The 6,000-nt window shown below is 40.6% G+C and overlaps 1 long non-coding RNA gene across 1 annotated transcript; it reads left to right on the top strand.

Moving 5' to 3' along the window:
• The first annotated feature begins 3,740 nt into the window (after window positions 1-3,740).
• Window positions 3,741-5,134, top strand: LOC138350126 (uncharacterized). Its single transcript, XR_011222006.1, has 3 exons — window positions 3,741-3,813; window positions 4,281-4,869; window positions 5,048-5,134. It is a non-coding gene; the product is annotated as an uncharacterized lncRNA (long non-coding RNA).
• The last annotated feature ends 866 nt before the right edge of the window (window positions 5,135-6,000 follow it).

The following is a 6,000-nucleotide window of genomic DNA, read 5'->3' as shown; positions in this document are numbered from 1 at the left end:
GGCGACAGGCAAGAGGCACTGAACTACAGGCCAGTATCCTTGACTTGTATACCATGCAAGGTGATGGAGAGGACCGTGAGAAAAAACCTGGTAGCACATCTGGAGAGAAGGGACTTCGTGACAAATCGACAACATGGGTTCAGGGAGAGTAAATCTTGCCTGACTGGCTTAATAGAATTCTATGACCAGGTGACACAGATTAAGCAAGAAAGAGAGGGCTGGGCGGACTGCATTTTCTTGGATTGTCGGAAAGCCTTTGACTCAGTACCGCATAAGAGGCTGGTACATAAGCTGGAGAGACAGGCAGGTGTAGCTGGTAAGGTGCTCCAGTGGATAAGGGAGTACCTAAGCAATAGGAAGCAGAGAGTTACGGTGAGGGGTGAGACCTCTGATTGGCGTGAAGTCACCAGTGGAGTCCCACAGGGCTCTGTACTCGGTCCTATCTTGTTTCTGATATATATAAATGATCTCCCGGAGGGTATAGATTCATTTCTCTCAATGTTTGCGGACGATGCCAAAATTATGAGAAGGATTAAGACAGAAGAGGACTGTTTGAGGCTTCAAGAAGACCTAGACAAACTGAAGGAATGGTCGAACAAGTGGTTGTTAGAGTTCAACCCAACCAAATGTAATGTAATGAAGATAGGTGTAGGGAGCAGGAGGCCAAATACAAGGTATCATCTGGGAGAGGAAATCCTTCAGGAGTCAGAGAAAGAAAAAGACTTGGGAGTTGATATCACGCCAGACTTGTCTCCTGCAGCACATATCAAGAGGATAACATCAGCGTCATATGCCAGGCTGGCCAACATACGAACGGCATGCAGAAATTTGTGTAAAGAATCATTCAGAACTTTGTATACCACATATGTCAGGCCAATTCTGGAGTATGCAGCCCCAGCATGGTGTCCATATCTAGTCATGGATAAGACTAAACTGGAAAAGGTTCAAAGATTTGCCACCAGACTAGTACCCGAGCTGAGAGGTATGAGCTACGAGGAGAGACTGCGGGAATTGACCCTCACTTCGCTGGAAGACAGAAGAGTTAGGGGGGACATGATCACTACATTCAAGATTCTCAAGGGAATCGACAGGGTTGATAAAGATAGGCTATTTAACACAAGGGGCACACGCACTAGGGGACACAGGTGGAAACTATGTGCCCAAATGAGCCACAGAGATATTAGAAAGAACTTTTTTAGTGTCAGAGTGGTAGACAAATGGAATGCATTACGGGGTGATGTGGTAGAGGCTGACTCCATACACAGTTTCAAGTGTAGATATGATAGAGTCCAGTAGGCTCAGGAATCTGTACACCTGTTGATTGACGGTTGAGAGGCGGGACCAAACAGCCAGAGCTCAACCCCCGCAAACACAACTAGGTGAGTACACACACACACACACACACACACACACACACACACACACACACACACACACACACACACACACACACACACACACACACACACACACACATTGACCCACGAAGACTGCCCAAATATGAATACCATCATCCGCACCAGTTGGTGTTCCCAGGCAGGTCACTCATCCAAGTACTAACCAAAGTCAACGTTTCTTAACTTGGCTGATGTGGTGAGAAGCAGTGTTCTCAAGGTGCAAAAATGTAAAAAAAAAGTCAAAGTAAGGCTGTTGCTATTATATACAAATAGTAGCCAATCACATGTCAGTGAGTTAGGGAATGAGTGGGTCAAGATAATGGTAACTGTGGCGGAGGATACTCACACATACCAGCTAATTCTCTATTAATGATAGTGCTTATAGCAACTATTTAGTCAACATGTAACCAACAACAAATGGACTGTTGCTCCAAAATGGAAATGTTGGCATGCTATTGATTTCGCACAAATTGCATACAAATGCCACCCACTTACCGGTAATTAAAGAACCTAAGCAAAACTCTTCAAAGAATAAATGACTAATCTTAGGCTCTCCTAATCTCATAATAAAGATATGCTCTCTTAGGCTTCATTTAGTTAATAAATGTAACATCATTGACTCGGGGGACAGGCAGATTATATATACACATGTTAGGCTTATAACACCTACCCCCACAAGGTCCACCTAGTGACTAACCCTCGCTAACTCACCAGGATGCAAGTAGCTCACTAACTCCTGGATACCTATTTACTACTAAGTGAATAGAGGCATTAAGTGAAAGAAAACGCTACCAACAATAACAACCCTGTCCGACCGGGATTCGAACCCTTGAATCCCCGATTGTCAGTCGTGAAGGAACAAGTCATTCATTTATGTGTACTCACCTATTTGTGCCAGCAGGATCGAGCATTAATCTTGGAGTGAGTCCTTTTCAACCCGTTCTCACACAAGACAGTACATATATGACTAGTGCTTAAAGTCAATATGTGGAATGTGATTTAGTACATATGTGATATATTCCCAGTTAACTTTTTTACCAAGGCTCAAACTCTTCCTCACGTACCAATTTACGTCTCACAGTACTCGTCCATCAACGTAGATAGCTGAATAGTCGTGATTGGTTCAATTATAACGAAAATTGTAGTTTTCAGGTCCCACATGGGTTGTGAAATTCACCTACTATTGTCCATGCTCTTATAATATTACAGATCAGCTACATCCTATTGAAGGCTCGTAGTTTTGTTTTGAGAAATATTAGTTGTTCTTAGTAAATTATAATAAGCACAATAAATTATTACATAGAATAAGTGCTTCACCAATCAATATTATATACCATAGTTTGTGCTTTAGAAATCTTTAAAGAATGTTTTGTAGGAACGCTAACAGAAAACGATGTTATGTTGGAATGTATATAGGGTAAACTACTGCAAACAGGATGGTATGGTGTGGATTATTGGAAACTATAGGATTAGTATAGGGTTCACTACCACCTGTTAGGTGGGTAAGGGGTCCAATAACACCCGCAGGATGAGTATGGGGGTCACATCCACCCACAGGAATGGTATGGGGATCACTTCCACCCACAGGAAGGGTATGGGATCCAATACCATCCACTGGATGTGTATTGCGTCCACTACCACCGACAGGATGGGTATGGGCTCACAACCACCCACAGGATAGGTATGGGGTCCAATACCACCCACAGGATGAGTATGGGGTCCACTATAACCCACAGGATGGGTATGGGGCTCCAACCACCCACAGAATAAGTATGGGGTACAATAACACCCACTGGATATGTATGGCATCCATTGCCCCCACAGGATGACTATAGGGTACAGTATCGCCCACAGGATTAGTATATAGGGTTCACTGCCGCCCACAGAGTCGGTATGGGGTCCACCGCCACCCACAGGGTCGGTATGGGGTCCACTACCGCCCACAGGGTCGCTATGAAGTCAACTACCGTCCACAGGGTCGGTAGGGGTCCACTACCGCCCACAGGGTCGGCAGGGGGTCCACTGCCACCCACTGGGTCGGTAGGGGGTCCACTGCCGCCCACAGGATCGATAGGGGGTCCACTGCCGCCCACAGGGTCGATATGGGGGGGGGGGTCCACTACCGCCCACAGGATCGATAGGGGGTCCACTGCCGCCCACAGGGTCGGTAGGGGGTCCACTGCCGCCCACACGTTCGGTAGGGGTCCACTGCCGCCCACAGGGTCGGTAGGGGGTCCACGGTGTTATAATGTTGTGTTAGCTTTTCTGTACAATTTTTCTTTTTTGTTTGTATAAAAGGCTATGCAATGAATTCAAATATTTACGCTACCAATCAATTTTTCAGATAGATCATCGGATTTTGACAGTATGCTGTACATACCAGATGTTCCAAAAATAACTACAGACAACAATAATGGTACTGTGTTTACTATTTTTATACTTTATATATAGGAAGACAAGTTCAATCAATGAGCATTTTAATATATCATCAAAATTTTCATACATTTCTTTCACTTTGTTACACTTGTAAAAACTTATTCTTAGCTATATTTATATAAATGTTAATACCACTGTTAAATGAACATATTGATTTGTGTCCTTATTAGTTATAGCTTATTTATGTTGACCCAGCACCTTACTAAAGGGATTACCTTAACTTGTGTCACTATCTCTCTAGGGGGCTCCAGGTAGGCAGTATAGGTAATGCCACTAACATGCATATCATTATGGGAAAGTCCATAATTTAACACATAATTATAAGTAGGAAATTTGTAGCAAATTTTAAGATTATTAATAGGTACATTGTAGCATAATTTTGCATAAGCATAATTTTCTTGTTTTGTTCTTGTACTTTTCCTTCGAACAGTATTATTTTCTCTTCAGAATTTCACCGGAGAATAGCAGTGATGACTAGAGAACATCTTGAACGTGAGTACCAGAAAGCACGTGCTGCAATGATACAAAGAAATGAGTACTTGAAGAGACTCTTAAACGTGGAGGAACCAAACTCAATAAAGGTGACAAACAAGAAACAGAAAAAAGATAACATACAGGATGTATCACACATTAATTCAAAACAAAGACCAGCTGCACCCCAATCTGATGGTAATCTTCTATTATTTTCTTAACAATATTTCTACAGCTGTTATTTGTGTACTTTCCAATAATATTTGTTGCCTATTTTTAAGTGTATGCTAGACAATTATGGAGATTAAATTACTATAACACTGAACAACTTGGTAGCATAAAGTTAGTTATAGTAATATCTTGAGATTTGTCTGAAAATATTAATACTTGTATACAATTTGCAATTATGTACCATGCTTAAATCTTCAAATGTGCCACCCAGACATTCTGCCTGCTATACTTTCACCACCACACATTCAAAATGCGGGCTATTCTACTAGTGGCAGAACGTACACTCAAAGTTATTTGGCAGCTGGTGAAGAAACTTTGGAATCATTTGATGTTGGTATGTCCCAACATCATTTGTTGGTATTTAAATGAGGGTTTATTTAATGGACACACGTCATAAATATTATGTACCAAAATTGTGCTTAATGCCTATGAAATTTTGTTTAACATATTATACTAATCATTCCTTTCACTTACAAATTTTTCTTACTAATTTGTAATCCCATATTTCAAAGTACTTGCTGCAGAACTTGAACAAATTAAAGATTCTCAGCCAAGTGTTTCTGACTGGCAAAAAAGAAGAAAAAATGCAGAGATTAATTGGGGAGAAAGCAGGGTAATGCTGTTCGATTGGACATTGTCTGAGTTGGGTGTTCCAGATAAAGGTAAATTAAATATTGCTGTGTTCATTAAGGTTATACTGTATAATAAGCATCATATGCATATTAATGACACTCTATTAATACATTTAGACTTCAGATTGTTTAAAATGTTAGGTATACAGTATTTAAAATTAGTATAAATAATTACCCCTTTTTTCATCAGGTAAAGTTTGTGTACAATGTACAAATTGTGAGGCAAGCATCAAATGTGAAGACTGTTTTGCATTTTTGTGTCACATTTGTGACCAAATGCAACATTTTCTCATGCCTTTCCACCACAGATTATATTGGAAAAATGGCTTTTATGAGCCATTAGACCCGACACAAACTGTGTGCCCTGAAGGAAATATCTTTCACTGGAGTAAGTATACGATACCTGTATAAAATCCGTACTTTGTTCCGAGATTACTTCTACTTCCCAATCCCAGTCTAGAGCTACGATTATCTTGGTATAACAAAATAAAATGAATAAATGTTTCATTTCAGTCATTACAACATTTGGAGAAGTCTTAAAGTTTTAAACCTGACACTTGGTTTTATAGATTGATTTAATCGTCTGATTGTTTCTTTTCTGTGAATTTCTCAGTCATTATCTGGAGAATAATGTCAATATTTTGTACAATCAAGAAACAATGAAATATTCAGTCTGAAATTCTTTTCCATAAAACTCATTTTGTCAAACTGTCTTCCTTTTCTTTGTTACCAGAACCTGTTGTACCAGCCCAACCACCAAATTCTTGCCCCAACTGCACAGATTGCAAGTTTAAAATTTCAAGCTCCAGCAATCTCTGCATCTTCATCACTAT

Source organism: Procambarus clarkii, chromosome 44, assembly GCF_040958095.1.
Source record: "Procambarus clarkii isolate CNS0578487 chromosome 44, FALCON_Pclarkii_2.0, whole genome shotgun sequence".
NCBI lineage: Eukaryota > Metazoa > Arthropoda > Malacostraca > Decapoda > Cambaridae > Procambarus > Procambarus clarkii.
The sequence above is the reverse complement of the archived record's forward strand: the minus strand, read 5'-3'. Positions and strand labels throughout refer to the sequence as shown.